We start from the raw sequence: 15442 nt of genomic DNA, 5'->3' as shown, positions 1-15442 counted from the left end.
ACAACAGGCATCATAAAACCTCATGTCTGTGCAAGGCGCGTCCTTGTTGCATGAAAAGCAACATAACTCCGGTGATAAGAGAAGGACCAAACTGAAAGGGACAGAGAAGCTCACAACTAAATATATATATATATATATATATATATATATCACTTTGCCATGGGATTCAATAGGGAAGTGACCCCAAACTTTTGAACGGTAGTGTATATATATATATATATATATATATATATGTATATGTAGAAATGCCACCTGCTGTCCCCCCCTTCCTCCATACTTTTGTTTTTGGGACCCTTGAAACTTTTGGCAGTTAAGTTATTTAGCATTTAAAGCTAAACTGCTGATTGCACTGAGAATATGATGGTTACTATTGCAATTATTCTCAGACATACTTTCATATAAATGCAGAAAACACTGTCAGAGGAAACCAACTATTACAGGAGGAAGGGATTAAGCAACAGATAAGACAAGAGTCAACATCAGACTGACTTTTACAGTCTAGTGAGATCTCAGAGAAGAGACTGGATGCAAGATGGATAGAAAATTATCTGCCATTAGGCAGAAATCTCAGAAGTGTTTTTTTATTTGTTTGTTTCTTAATGTACTGACTATGTAGAAGTATGGACAAATCCTGCAACAGATATACTCTACCAGTCAAAAGTTTGGAACATTACCCATTAAATCTTGATGAGTAGGGGTGTCCAAACTTTTGACTGTTAGTATATGTTGGAGTATTTGGGAGTCCCTTTCCTTTCAGGCCACAGGATCGGATGTATCCACAGCCAACCAGGAATGTTAATATCCAGCAGGTTTAATAATGAAGAGCCAGATGCACACTAATGGTTGCCAATTCATTTTTTATCTAATACATGTAATTAACATGATGATGAACAAGATGCAGCCAGCTGTTGTGGTAAAAACAAAATCCTCCTGGCAATCATGCCCTTTCTTATCCTAATGAGTCAGTTGATTAAGTCAAGTAGTAATATCAGTACCACTGTTATCATAATATGTCAGTGACTGATACTCTACACTCTTAACTATAAATAGATCTTTATTATCCCACTCAAACTTGTAAGGCAAGAAGCAGTAGAGATGTGGATACAAATTCTGGAAAAAAAAACAGTTTTTACTATTTATTCATTTATTTTCCCCCAAGAGGAGAATGTGCAGCAAAGTGGACTTTAGATTTACTACTATTGATTAAAGGATGGTATACCAAATAAATGTGGCTGTAAACAAATTATTGTTGTGTCACATGGAGTTATGGCACCCTGCATTAGATTATTTAAACCATTAAAAGGTTGGAATGATGAATATGATAAATCATGTTTAGCGGGATAGATAATCTATTCTTAATTATGATGAAATTGAATATGTTTGGGAGGCATTACATGCTGGCCTGTGGCCTTATAAGACGCTATTAACGGAGGGAGAGGGAGTGAATGAGAGGGTTTTGTTTTGTCGGGAAACAGGTTGACAGCCTTTCAAACATTGTTAGAACTGATAGGCCATGATCTGCCAAGAGCAGCTCCTGCTCTTAGCTGATAATAGAAATGCTGAGGATTAGTTGTGTCCCTGTGGGCAATGCCATCCAGTTCGATCATACATGCGTTTGTGTGGGATAATTGTCATGCAGTGAATGTGAAAGCACATATCCACCAATGCCAACCAGTAAAATGCTCCTCATGTGCCCAAACTACATTATTCCACTTTACATCAACATTAATCTGAGGATAACAAATCATGAGCAGCAGAGCTGGTAAGTTCTCATCCTGCTTTTAACACCACAGTCAGGTTCAGTTAGTCTCTTACGGATATGAAGATTCAGAAGATTTATAATTCGTTCAGTCAGATGATTTTCATGCAGAAGATAATACTAAAAAAAAACAAATAAAGTTGAACTGAGATTTTATGCAGAATAAACCATTCCATCCATATATTGACTTATTCATCCATCCATCCATCATCCATCCATCCATCCATCCATCATCCATCTATCCATCTATCCATCTATCCATCCGTTCTCCCTTCCATTCATCCATCCATCCATTCATCCATCCATACACCCTTCCATTCACCCATCCATCTATCCATTGATCCAACCATGTACCCTTCCATTCATCCATCCATTCACCCATCCATCCATCCATCCATCCATTCATCCATACACCCTTCCATTCACCCATCCATCTATCCATTGATCCAACCATGTACCCTTCCATTCATCCATCCATTCACCCATCCATCCATCCATCCATCCATCCATCCATCCATCCATACACCCTTCCATTCACCCATCCATCTATCCATTGATCCAACCATGTACCCTTCCATTCATCCATCCATTCACCCATCCATCCATCCATCCATCCATCCATACACCCTTCCATTCACCCATCCATCCATCCATCCATCCATCCATCCATCCATCCATCCATTCACCCTTCCATTCACCCATCCATTCATTCATCCATCCATTCATCCATCCATATATTGACTTATTCATCCATCCATCCATCCATCCATCCATCCATCCATCCATCCATCATCCATCTATCCATCTATCCATCTGTTCTCCTTTCCATTCATCGATCCATCCATCCATCCATCCATACACCCTTCCATTCACCCATCCATTCACCCATCCATCCATCCATCCATACACCCTTCCATTCACCCATCCATCCATCCATCCATCCATCCATCCATTCACCCTTCCATTCATCCATCCATTCACCCATCCATTCATTCATCCATCCATTCACCCTTCAGTTGATCCATCCATCCATCCATCCATCCATCCATCCATCCATCCATCATCCCTCCATCCATTCATCAATCCATCCATCCATTCATCCATCCACCCATTCATCCATTCATTCATCCATCCATTCACCCTTCCATCCATCCATCCATTCATCCATCCATCCATCCATCCATTCATCCATCCATCCATTCACCCTTCCTTCCATCCATCCATCCATCCATCCATCCATCCATCGACCCCTCCATCCATCCATCCATTCACCCATCCATCCATCCATTCATCCATCCATCCATCCATCCATCCATCCATCCATCCATCCATCCATTCACCCTTCCATCCATCCATCCATTCATCCATCCATTCACCCTTTAGTTCGTCCATCCATTCACCCATCCATGCATCCATCTGTCCATTTTTTATACCTGCTTATTCACATTCAGGGTAGGAAGGAAGGGGGTGGAGCCTATTCCAGCCACCAGGGATAGCCGAGAGGCAGGTTACACCACACACACACACACATATATATATATATATATATATGACATTACTAATAATTGCCTGCTCTAGCAATGTTTTCCACACTGACGCTAATTTGAACAGTTATATACTATCAATATTATACAACCACGTTTGTTAAAAATTAATTATGTTATTTTTAAGCCACATTTTGTCTTTTAATTAAATTGTTTATCTGTTATTGTCGCAGGTCAATGGACAGCTTTGTTGTAGACAAACTTACCCTGTGGCAGCTGACAGATCGTTTTAAAGGTAAGAGCACATTTTTCATGTTCATAGCAGATGGCGGGAATAGCTAGGTAAAGAAATTATTTGATTGATTATTTTGAAGTTATGTTTTTGACTGCCTTGTATTTTAGTGCTCATTTAGTGTTTCTTTGTTTTGTAAGTTAATAAACTGGTGGTGAAAATGAATTTTTATTCTAACAGATTCATATAATTATTTCCATTATTGAAGATGTTTTCCTTTTAAAAAAATGTCTTTGTTTTTTACTTTTGTCTGTCAGATGATGGAATTGATGAGGAAAGCTCATTAATACCAGGCAATTGTTGGAACTGAATAATTTGAATCAATATTTGTATCATTTAGTGATTGGTAATATGCTTATGTGTATTTTTTTATAGACTACCATATCAAAAGAGAAAGTCATACAGTTTAAAGAATGGCTGAGACAATTGACAGCGCCTCAGCAAGGTGTAGCAATACATGCTGGATACATCGGTCTACAGGTCAGTAGGAATACACTGAGGACTATAGCTGCAGCACTCATTATCATTTTTCCTCTGCACATGACTCATGGTACTCTAGCACCTCATGGATGGATTAACACTCAGTAATACAAGATTATATTTACAGCAGGCTATGCAAATGTCAATTTCAGCAGGTGTTTTATTTTGCTACTAAATGGGCAAATCCCAGATATGCCATTCTACATACTGATACCTATAAAATTGTCTTCCTACAAATTGATTTGGGAATTGAGCCAGCTACCAATGCTCCTTCCACCAACCGTGTACAAAGTCGAGTGAAAGGTATTCCGGCACACCATCGTCCAAACTGGCGGTTATTGACCATAAGTCTGTAAGTCCCACTGCATATCTAATGAGAAATGTTATTCATTTTAACCACTTGAACCCAGCAGCCACATTCTTGTTGGAGTGTTAGCCAACATGGCCGATCAGGAGGCTCATAACGCTTCGCAATTTGCCTTCGCAATTTGGAAAACAGTCATCCAAGTACAGAGCCAACCCAGGTCCATTTTTAAGGTCTCCCCTTAACTCTAATGGTAACAAATGGTCAATTTGTACACTGTTAGAATTACAGACTTGCATGGGTTAATTTGGTTCCCCTCAAATGAATCCACATTCACTGGAAGTGGAATTCACTTGAAGAACATAGTGTTAGTCAGACAGCTTTTGTTCTTTATTTCCTTCTCAGGTTGGAACAAACTTGGTGGAATATCTGGATCAGGTAAAGGCATCGCGACCATACCCGTATGTTCAGCCACTGGGGAACGACAAGACGGACTCGTCTCAGACCTTCGTCATTATTGCTGGGGAGGGTTTGGAGCAAATGACATTCCTTCAAGCAGTCGATGTCTGTTAAAATCGAGTACCCAAAGCTGTGTGAAACAGTTTGGGAGTTCCTCTAAAATGGAGTTTATGGAATGAATGAATGAATGAATGAATGAATGAATGAATGAATGAATGAAGAATGAAACTTTGAGAGATGAATCATAGCCTGCTAAGTTTTTGCGTGCAGCAATACTTGCTTGCAAGCAGACTAGATGTGAGTTTTTTGTTCTTTTTTCTCCTGCTGAGAGTTGAGCTCTACCTTCTTAACTCACGGCTTGAATGGATTGAAGTGTCAAGTGTGTTATTGTTCAAAATATAATGTTACATGAAATATTTTTATTTATATTTATATTTATATTTATAGTTACCTCATGCTCAGCAGGAGTAATTTAATTTGAAGCATATTGTTAAAATGTTAAGCTGATAATCTTTATTGGGCTGTCAAACTTTTGTCTCCTTGTTTTAAAGATGCATTCAAATTTGTTTACAGTAATGGTTTCCAAATTGTTAAGGTCGTGACACCCCATCCCCAATATTAAATGTTTGACCCTCCATCCTGACAAGCACATGCAATTTGTAGAAGGGCAATGAATGTAGTTTAACTGGTCATATTTAACAATTCTCATACTTGCTTCTTTGGACGTAGTAATTTTGTTTTCGTTACACTTTTAAAAATCCTTAACACAAGATATTGTACATTTTGCACTGCTGTCAATAAAATATTGTTTTGCACTTTAATCCTCGGTGCTAAAAGTAGAATAAAAATTTTCCAAGATTCTAACATTCTTTAAAAGTGTTTCTTTAATGTAACTGTTTATGAGACATGGGTATTCTCTTACAGCGAAACACATCAGGAAGTATCACCATTTTTGAGGTAGAATTATCCGATTGCAGTTTATATGACTCACCATTTGGGTGGAATATAAAGTCTGATTTTAATATTTAACCAATTCATATGGTAAAAAGCACCCAGGTGTGTAATTAATTTGATCCAGCATTTGGGTGGAATAAATAACAAATATATGTAGTTAAAATAACCTAGATCTGAATATTTAACCCATCTGTTGGGTTAAAATGGACCGACCCATCTTGCTGAGTTAAATGAACTACTACTGGGCCGGTGCTGTAATGACCCAGTGGTTGGGTCATAAAACAACCCAAACTGTGTTATTTTTTACCCAACAGTTTGTAGTGTGCAGTCTTTCTTCAAAAGCACAATTTCTGCAGATTTTCTCCTCGTCTTCATCCATCGTTTTTGTTCCCGTCCTGATTTTCTTCTTCTCTGGTTTGTTTCTTTCACTAGTCGCATGTCAGCGGTCATTTCCAATGCTATTACTCCGTCGTCTGCGCCAAGCTAAGCTCCCTGAAAACAGGCCGAATTACGCATGAAACCGACACCCGTCTGTGTGTCGAACGTAAACAGGCCTTTAGCCAGAGTAATTGTGAAGGAGCACTTAACACAACCATCCAGCAAGAGTAAGTGAAGGGACAGTAAAGGATGGAGGGCTTTGAAGATTTAATGAAGCAGCTGCATTTCTCTGTTCATTTGCAAGTTGATACAGCATCTCAGCCTTGAGCCTTTTATTGTAGTTGGAAAATTCCCATGACTGACAACCCAGCACTGCTGGGAGACAAACTGTCAGCCTCGATGAAGCAGACTTGGTAAAGCATGTCACACTGCATATCTGACAAACACTGAGCGCGGTTACATGTGTGATTATTTATGAGGTTTAATCAGGTTTTAGAACATACGGTTCACAAGGATCAAAAAATCCCAAAAAGATTCAGCTGATAAACAGTTAGGCTTTTGTGTGATTTTTAATGGCTAAATGTCCTTGTAAACCAGTAAATGAAGTTTTAGACCGAAGTCAGAGGAAAAGACATGAAAGGGAACAGAACTCTGGTGATAACAGAAGGACTAAACTGAAACTTTTACGATACCAAAGAACAGCAAATACAGTCTTTGTCCTCCAGGCCAGAAACTCAGAGCCACGCCAAGTTTTGAGCTTGCATCTATCAGAACAGTTGAACTTTTTTTGACTGAAAGATTTTTTGTTTTTTATTTTAGTCCCTCAATATCTCTTTATCTTGTATTTATTGAGCTCTGAAAAGTTCACTCACCATTGATGGTGTACGCCAGACCCCCCAAGATAAGATGCACTGGTGTTCACGACCCCCACCTCCACACAACGACTTACTGATTAATTGTGTGACTTTGTAGCATCCTCTAAATGTGTGGGTGAAAAAGAGTCAGAATCTTCATAAATAAGCAGGATAAAGGGGATTTTGGCAGTTCACCGCTGTGACAAGACAGCTAGACAAAATCAGCTCCTTTTTTGGAGATAATGTCAAATTCAGATTTCTAATCTGGCATGTTACTAACTGTGTTGTTTATGTGTTATAGTGTTAAAAAATAATTAATGGTTTAATTTTGACAGCCCATTATCTGGCAACCCTGATGGCAGTCCCGAGCCCCCAGTTCGAAAACCACTGGTGTAAACTTCGAGGTGACATTTGGAAGAATGCCTTCGCACACATTCCCTTTAAACACCTTCAGCCAAAAACAACACGTTACAACGAATCATAAGTTCAACAGGAAAATCTTGGGTTTTATTATCAGAGATGCACCTCAGTGATGTTGCAACTCCTGCCGTTTGCCGCTCCCCCCACTTATCAAGGCTTGTCCAATCATTTTATTATAAACACACCACCGTTCAAAAGTTTGGGGTCACTTTGCCATGGGATTCAATAGGGAAGTGACCCCAAACTTTTGAACGGTAGTGTGTGTATATATATATATATATATATATATATATATATATATATATATATATATATATATATATATATATTTAACTTTAAATCAAAAAGTTTCCTCAACATTGTGACATTTGAATCATTTTCTCTTTGTATCTACTTTTTTGTGCATCCTTTATAAATCACTTGAACAACTTTAAACCTGCTCAAAAAATCCCCCAAAAATTTATCATTTTTATGATTTTAACCCATTAAATACCTGTTTAATTATCTTAATGGATAATAACTTTTAATTTAAGCGCACGAAACATTAAATATTTTCTCCATAACAAACACCACGGTGATGGTCTTAGGTGGTGATTAGAATCTTGGATATGTTAAAGATAAGCAGCTAAATTTATTTGATTGAATATTTTTTATGTAGCATCAGAAACTGTGTGGCCAAAATTTCCCATTGACTTCCTTTAAATTACACATATTAGTCTCAAAGTCATTACAGTTTAAAATCCTTCATTCTTATATTTTTACTGGTTTTCACCAGATGAAACTGTTTTCCCATCGGAGGCAAATGCAGGAAATTCTAGTATTTTAGCCGGTTACGAAGTACCACAAGGTGGCACTAAGAGTGATTCATTTGTTTGACTGTGTGTGAAATAATTTCTGATTACTAACACTTGTCTCGTTTACTACACACCTTTTGTCTACCCAAATCAAATTGTCCCAGTCTGTTTGACGCGTATAAAACATGATGTACAGAATGACTGCCAAATCTTTTGATTTACTTTTAGTGAACTTCTATCCAATACATTAAAATAAAATTTACACATATTGTTATAATTTATGGTACGATAACCTTCATTTACATAACATTTCCTTTTTCTTTTAAAGCAAAAAGGGGCTGGTTGCTGCGACGTTTCTGACTGTGTTGGATTATTGAGATGATCTGTACATGAATGCATCTGCCTAATGTCTTAAAATGATTGACACTGTATGCCACGCTTCCCTGAGCTTTATTACAGTCTCAAAGATGTCGATACACCACTCTGATTTATGCTCTAGGGTGGGACGGCCTGCTTTGGTCATTGGTATACTTTCATATAAAAGGCATGCTCGGTTTAGACCGACCTACTTGTGTTCCTTTATTGTTCAGAGAAGTGCTGATTCTTACTTTACCTGTTCATAAACCCTTTAGCTGCTATGTGTCCCACACATCCGTACAGACGTGGGTAAAAAGGCTTTTGTTCAGCACCTTCTGCAGGGAATTTGTTCCAGAAAAAATTAAATTGACTGAACAGATTTCATTGAAAAAACCAAGAATTCCTGAGGTGAAAATCACTGAATGCACTTGTTTTTGATCAGTTTGTTTGATGCTCTTTTTCCTTTTTTGTCTCTTTTTTTGTGTTTTATCTGTGTAATTTTGTAATTGTTGTATTTGCTGCTGCCTATCTTGGCCAGCACTCCCTTGACACAAAGGTTTTTAATCTCAGTGGGGTTTTTCTGGCTAAATGAAAGTTAAATAAAACAAATAAAAGATGATCTCAGTAGTTTTGATTGTCCACTTTTCATTCAGCAGTGGGATTAATGGTTGTTTATCAGTGCCATATGAACACATCCTGATATCTGTGTGACACCTGCAATCGGAAACTTATTGGTACGTATTTCTTGTGTGTGTGCATTCATGACAAACAGCACACACACAGAATGAGCATGCATTTACCCAAAACATGAAACAATTTGCGATCAACATCAAAGACTTTACTTTTCTTATCTGTTGCCTGCAGGCCTCTAATTATACACACATGCCTTCTTACACCAAGCAACAATGTTGGGAATTTAATTTTCCCTTGCAGAGCAACAGACATGCCCACTGAGATGAGGAGGATGTGTTTGGGAAGAAAAATAGAAAAAAAAGGAAAGTCTTTAGCACACAGAATGAAGATCTGTGTTATTACTCACGAAAAGAACCCGACCAGTTAAATTGGACATGATCATTAAAACAGCCCTGGGCTATTTTCAGGTTATTTACTCCCTTTAGGATTTTGATATACAGCAAATGGCCACAAACAGTTTCTGATGCCTGGACTGAATAAGTGAAGCATGTCCAGCCTGCACTGGTTGAGCCTTCACTGCATGGACAGAGGTTGCAGATATCGAATACTTCTAGCTTTTTATAGGCTGTTTCTTCAATAACAGTACTGTACTCTGTACTAGCCATGCAGAGCTTCCTATTTTACTTACTTTTTTTTATATATTTATTTTCATTTTTTCTTCTTTTTATAGAACTCTTTTTATACATTTTTTTAAATAAATCCCTCTTTGTATCATTAAAGATAAGATTAAAATTATGACTTTAATGATCACACGATAGAAAAATACACAAACTGCAGCAGCAAAAAGACATGCCATACAGGATAACAGCAACAGTGAATATTTACATAGTTGTACATGAAGTTACATCAGTTTAATGAGCATCCTTCTTGTAATATGGCTTTTATATGTACAAAAGCAAAGGTTCATGAGAACTATATGTGCAAATAAATAAAACAATTAAATTACTATAGTTAGATGCAGTAGAAGTAGTATCATATTATAACTCATTAATAGTAAAAAATCAAACATTTAAGCAGCAAACCTCAGACGGTGGCATACCTGATGAAGACTAATTTGCATTCAGGTGTGTGCTCATTTACAGTGTGGCTGATTCATAAAAGAAAGGCTAGAGGAAGGGCAAAACAAAAAGAAAAAGGTACAGAACAAGAGATAAGACAACTGTCAACATCAGACTGACTTTTACTGGCTGGAAAGAGCTCAGAAGAGAGACCGGATGAAGATGATGCTGGACTAGCCCTTGTTCGGAGGTGCCATGAGAAAATCTGACAAAGTTCATGGATGTTGCTTCAATTATCGCAGAGTCCGACCAACATAGGTTATTACCAATTTAACTTGATATGAAATTTGAAGCTCACATTGATCATTTGGTGGTCTGTAGAAAACAAGACTTTTCATCTTGTGGTTTCCAGTCACAGCAGGTGGTAGAAAGCAAAAGGCTAAATTCTCGAGATTATTACAAAAATTCGCTTATAACGTGATAATGACATGAAAAAATAAATATTTGCAGGCATGGCTGCTCACGGCGTCCATTCATAACAATGATGGTGAAAACCAGGAATAAAAAACTAGAAAATGTTGAGTCAAACTTGGATCTTTGGTGAGTCAGTCTCCTCCTCCCTCCACTCAGGTGTTTCTGGGAATCTAACCGTCATTGAGCATTTAATGGAAAACAGTGAGTCATTCAAGACAAACATATTCCAACAGCAGGCTGTTGTGTAGAGGAATTTTTTAACAAATGTATTTCAAACATGAAAAAGTTTTATATCTTACACATGTCAACTTTTACTGAAGTATCTTACTGACTGTCCTTTTGCTCTGCCTGAAGTCAGAGACACGATCTGCACACTTATCTGGACTCTCTTACAAATTGAGACAGACATTTTTGTCTCAGCAAGTCACTTGATTTCCTCACTAATGACCATGTCGATATATCTCTTAAAGCATTTGAGGAAGTTAATGAAGCTCTGAACACTCCTTCACCCTTCAAATCCTGCATAGAAAATCCATGGAGCTTGATAAAAGAGGAACATCCACGATTCCAGCTTCTTCTTTGTCTCTTCCATCAGTTTATTTGACAACTTCCATTAAATCCATATTTTCCTTTTTATGAAAGGGAATGTAACAACATAGGGAAATGTATTTTGAACTTTTGACAATTGTTTTGTTTAAAATTAGCACATTTTTTACAATTCTAGTTGAGATAATGCAAAACTGCATCTTCAGGTGAGGCCACCAGCAGGAAACATGTTATGTTCATGTTACAGATGTTCATCTTGAAATAAAAATGGAAGCATTTCTGATAAAATCTGCAAAGAGACAAGATTTTTTCAGCTAGTATTTGAAATATAACATCTGTCATTATTGGATGGACCACAGTCCTTAAACATCAAAAGACAGATAATAGCAACCTTTTCTTGTGAAGGAGATGGCTATCCACAAACCTGTTAAAATGTCAACGCTTTCATTGCAAATGTTATATATTTTAGGGAAGAGCATCTCCAGGTTCTTCTACATTACAGTGCAGCGGTGAACTTATCTTTAAAGTATTTGTATATTTTGTGTTTCTTTAAAACCACAAGTGGCAGGAATGACCTTGTCAGGGAATTTAAAGATTAATATAACTGCTTTGACTAACTAAATGTTGACGCAATGCTGGTGGCAAGTCCTCTGAGGGGAACTTGTTTATAGGAGGCGCAACTATCTGTAGCTCAAAGATAGAAGAAACAATTATCTCTGAGTGGGGCAAAATATATATATTCTATATATTATCATTAAAGTTCCATGGATACCGAAATATCTTTCATTACTAGGAAAACAAATGCTTTTCATTACTTCACAAACATCACCTGGAGAAAACAGCTATGGAAGGTGAGACTGCACCAACGGCAGCATCGTATCAGCTTTTTTTCTCAGTGCATCATGTCTCATGAGATCTTCTGTAATTATGTTGTCAGGATCCTTCGTTTTTTGACTTTCTGCCGTTAATATTAGCTTCTTAATCGATTGGTTCACATTACTGTGATATGATCATGATCCCACAATGTTGGTTTAACATCTCAAAAAGACTGAAGAACAATGGGAACAAAAAGAAAGTAAACTTGTGCTTCGTCTACTGTTTCTTGAACTATCCAAAAACTGACACCAAACAATACTCAACAGCTGTTTGGCAGAGAAGATTTGATAAGTTTACATGGACATAACCCACATACTCACCTCTGCTGCTCATCTGCATTTTCCTTACAAATGTGGCTTAAAAAAGGAAAAATAAAAGGACAATTAATGGCTCTTCATGATTATTACCAAGAAGCACTGTTACAGCAAAGACATAAATGAATAAGTTTATAGTATTGTCTACTATATGTTATATTTCCTATGGAAGGGCTCAGACCCAAAACACAAGCTAATATTCTGGTACCAGACTCTCAAAGACAACATCAGATCTACTTCTTCTGGGTGAAGCGGACACATTCTGGGTCACCATAGTGCAGCGGCAGAGCTAGGCTGCCCAGGGTGGCGATGGTCATCCTTTAAAAATATCTGGCATATCTGACATCTGGCTGTACATTTCTAGAAGAGATTTAGTCCCTGTGCAAGGCTATTAACCGGATGTTAGCATGAAGCTATGTAGAACTGCTAATCTAGTTATATCCTAGCTCTGGATTCATTTTAAAATAATGTGGGGAAACCTTGTCATATTTAGTTTTCAGTGAGTGTGTTTAGGGACAACTTATCGACTCAGTTAATTAAGATTTTCACACTGGAGCTGTATCCATGTTACTGAGCGCTGACTAAGCTAGCGCTACACGATCCAGTTTCATGTAAACAGGAGGCTAGCAAGGCAGCTAGTTGATTTTAATTCAGCTACAGCATGATTTATTATGATTATGATGATTCATTAGAGGAAGACATACGAATGAAGAGAAACGGAGACATTTCTGACTTCTTAGTTTAGAGGACGGACACAGATCATGCTGAGACAGACCCCAGCCCCAGTATCTCAGCCCGACAGCCCAACATGGACCTAGCCACACCATGATCCATCCACATTAAGGTTTAAAGAGTCAAAATATTGATAAGGTTTTTAAATGTGCATCACCTGGTCTTTTCCAATAATCATGAGATATCCAGAGCTTTCTGTTTTTATTTATTTATTTATTTGCACTTGCCTAATCTTTAATGTTACACTTTCTTCTTCCCGTCATCTATTCATACCATCACGATGACCAAGGACGAGCAAACGTTTGCTTGTCATGATGCATAACTCAATTTTTATGTTGTTAAAGCAGCTTAAGGCTATAATAGAAAGCACTTTGGAAGATGTGCTGTATCTGAATGAATATGAGGAAAACATCGAGCTGGAAACAGACTTCTATATCTGTGTGAATAAGTGTCTTCCTGCCATCTGTTGACAGAGATGCTACCTCCCATACTAATCACCTTTCTCATAATCACCTCATCAGTCACACTTCCTCAGCGTAAAACACACATGTGCGCGTGAAAGCGTGTGCACACACAATATACAATAAGAAATCAGAGTAATGAACCTACAGATATGTGCGTGAGTCATCTCAGTCCCTTGACGGCTTTTACATAACACTTTGTCACTGCCAATACACTTGACTGGCATATTAGCAGGTTTATCAACACTGCAGGGCTTAATACCCAAAGCAATAACGTGTTACACGTCTTATCCTTCATTTCATTAAAATTACTGAATGAGTCCTTTGTATGAGAATTGTACGACTGTACACATAATTTTCACAAACTACACATCTTTTATCTCATATTTATAATCAGCTTATCCCCTCCCTGCTAGCAAAATAGCCATCTAATGTCTTTAATGTCTCTATCAGGATCCCCAAAATGAGCTAATGTCCAACGTGTTTAACAAAACAGTGTGGTAAATATTTCCATTCACAGAAAACCATTTCCAGTAAGCCAGACAGCAACAAACGAAATAACTTCGATGAAAAGTTTTCACTAATAACACTGCAGCAATATCAGAATCAGACATTGTTTATTCATCCCAACTGGGAAATTTCAGTGTTACAGCAGCATTATAGAATTACAAAGAGAAAAGAGTCAAATTAAACAATAAGATGCAAAAATACTATATACAGAATACACTCAAGGTTCGTAGGTGTATGAAGAAAAGAAATAAAGCAGCAGAGTAAAACAGTTGTGAGTCCGGAGTGTCTGACAGAGAACTGGTGTAAAGAGCCATGGTCTGCAGCAGGAAGGATCTCAGCTAGCCTTCTTTGTGACAGCGGAGCTGGATGAGGCTCCTGAAGAAGAAGCTCCACTGTCTGTCCACTGTGTGGTGGAGAGGGTGGTCTGGATTATCCATGATGGATAACAGTTTGTCTGCAGCCAATCACAGAGCCAGATTTCCTGATCAGTTTATTGAACCTGATCTTGTCTCTGGCTTCGATGCTCCTCCCCCAGACCGCGGCGAAGAAGAAGAAGCTGGCAACAGCAGACTGGTAGAACATCTCCAACATCCTGCTGCACACGTTGAAGGATCTGAGCTTTCTTGCCAGGCTGTTGATTCCAGTCCAATCTGCTGTCAGTGTTCACACCCAGGTACTTGTAGTTCTCCACCATGTCCATGTTCCTCCCCAGGATGCAAAGGGGCTGTGGAGCTGTCCTTCTCCTGAAGCCAATCGCCATCTCTCTGGTCTTCAGCATCAGGTGATTTTCATTAGCCCACTCCACAAAACTGGCCACCACCTGCTTGCACTCTGTTACAACCTCACCTGGCCAGGGCTGGTAGTCCTCCGGCAGCTCTCCTGAGATTCTCCACACCTGGTCCTGATCTGCTCATCTTCATCAAGTCCAATCAGTCACACCTGTCCTCCAGTCCTTATAATTCCCTGTTCTGCCCTCAGTCCTCATCGGACCTTAATCCTACACTCATCAAGGACTCACTCCCTCTCCGTTCCTGGCTTTCCTTAACCCCCGTCGCCTCCTCCGTTGTCGGTATTATTATGGTCCTTCCTTTGAGTTTATGGTGTTTAATAAAGTATCGTTAACCTGCCTCTGTCTCTGTGGTTCCATGCGTAACATACTCCTCCTCCCGTCCAACATTTATACACCCCACCACTGCAGAGTCATCAGAGAACTTCTACTGGAGGCACATACCGGTGTTATACTGGAAGTCCCCTGTGGAGCTCCCACATCTGGACAAACAGTGATCTACCTGTCAGGTAGTCA

Source organism: Melanotaenia boesemani, chromosome 7 (genome assembly GCF_017639745.1).
Source record: "Melanotaenia boesemani isolate fMelBoe1 chromosome 7, fMelBoe1.pri, whole genome shotgun sequence".
Classification (NCBI taxonomy): domain Eukaryota; kingdom Metazoa; phylum Chordata; class Actinopteri; order Atheriniformes; family Melanotaeniidae; genus Melanotaenia; species Melanotaenia boesemani.
Note: the sequence above shows the minus strand (reverse complement) of the source record.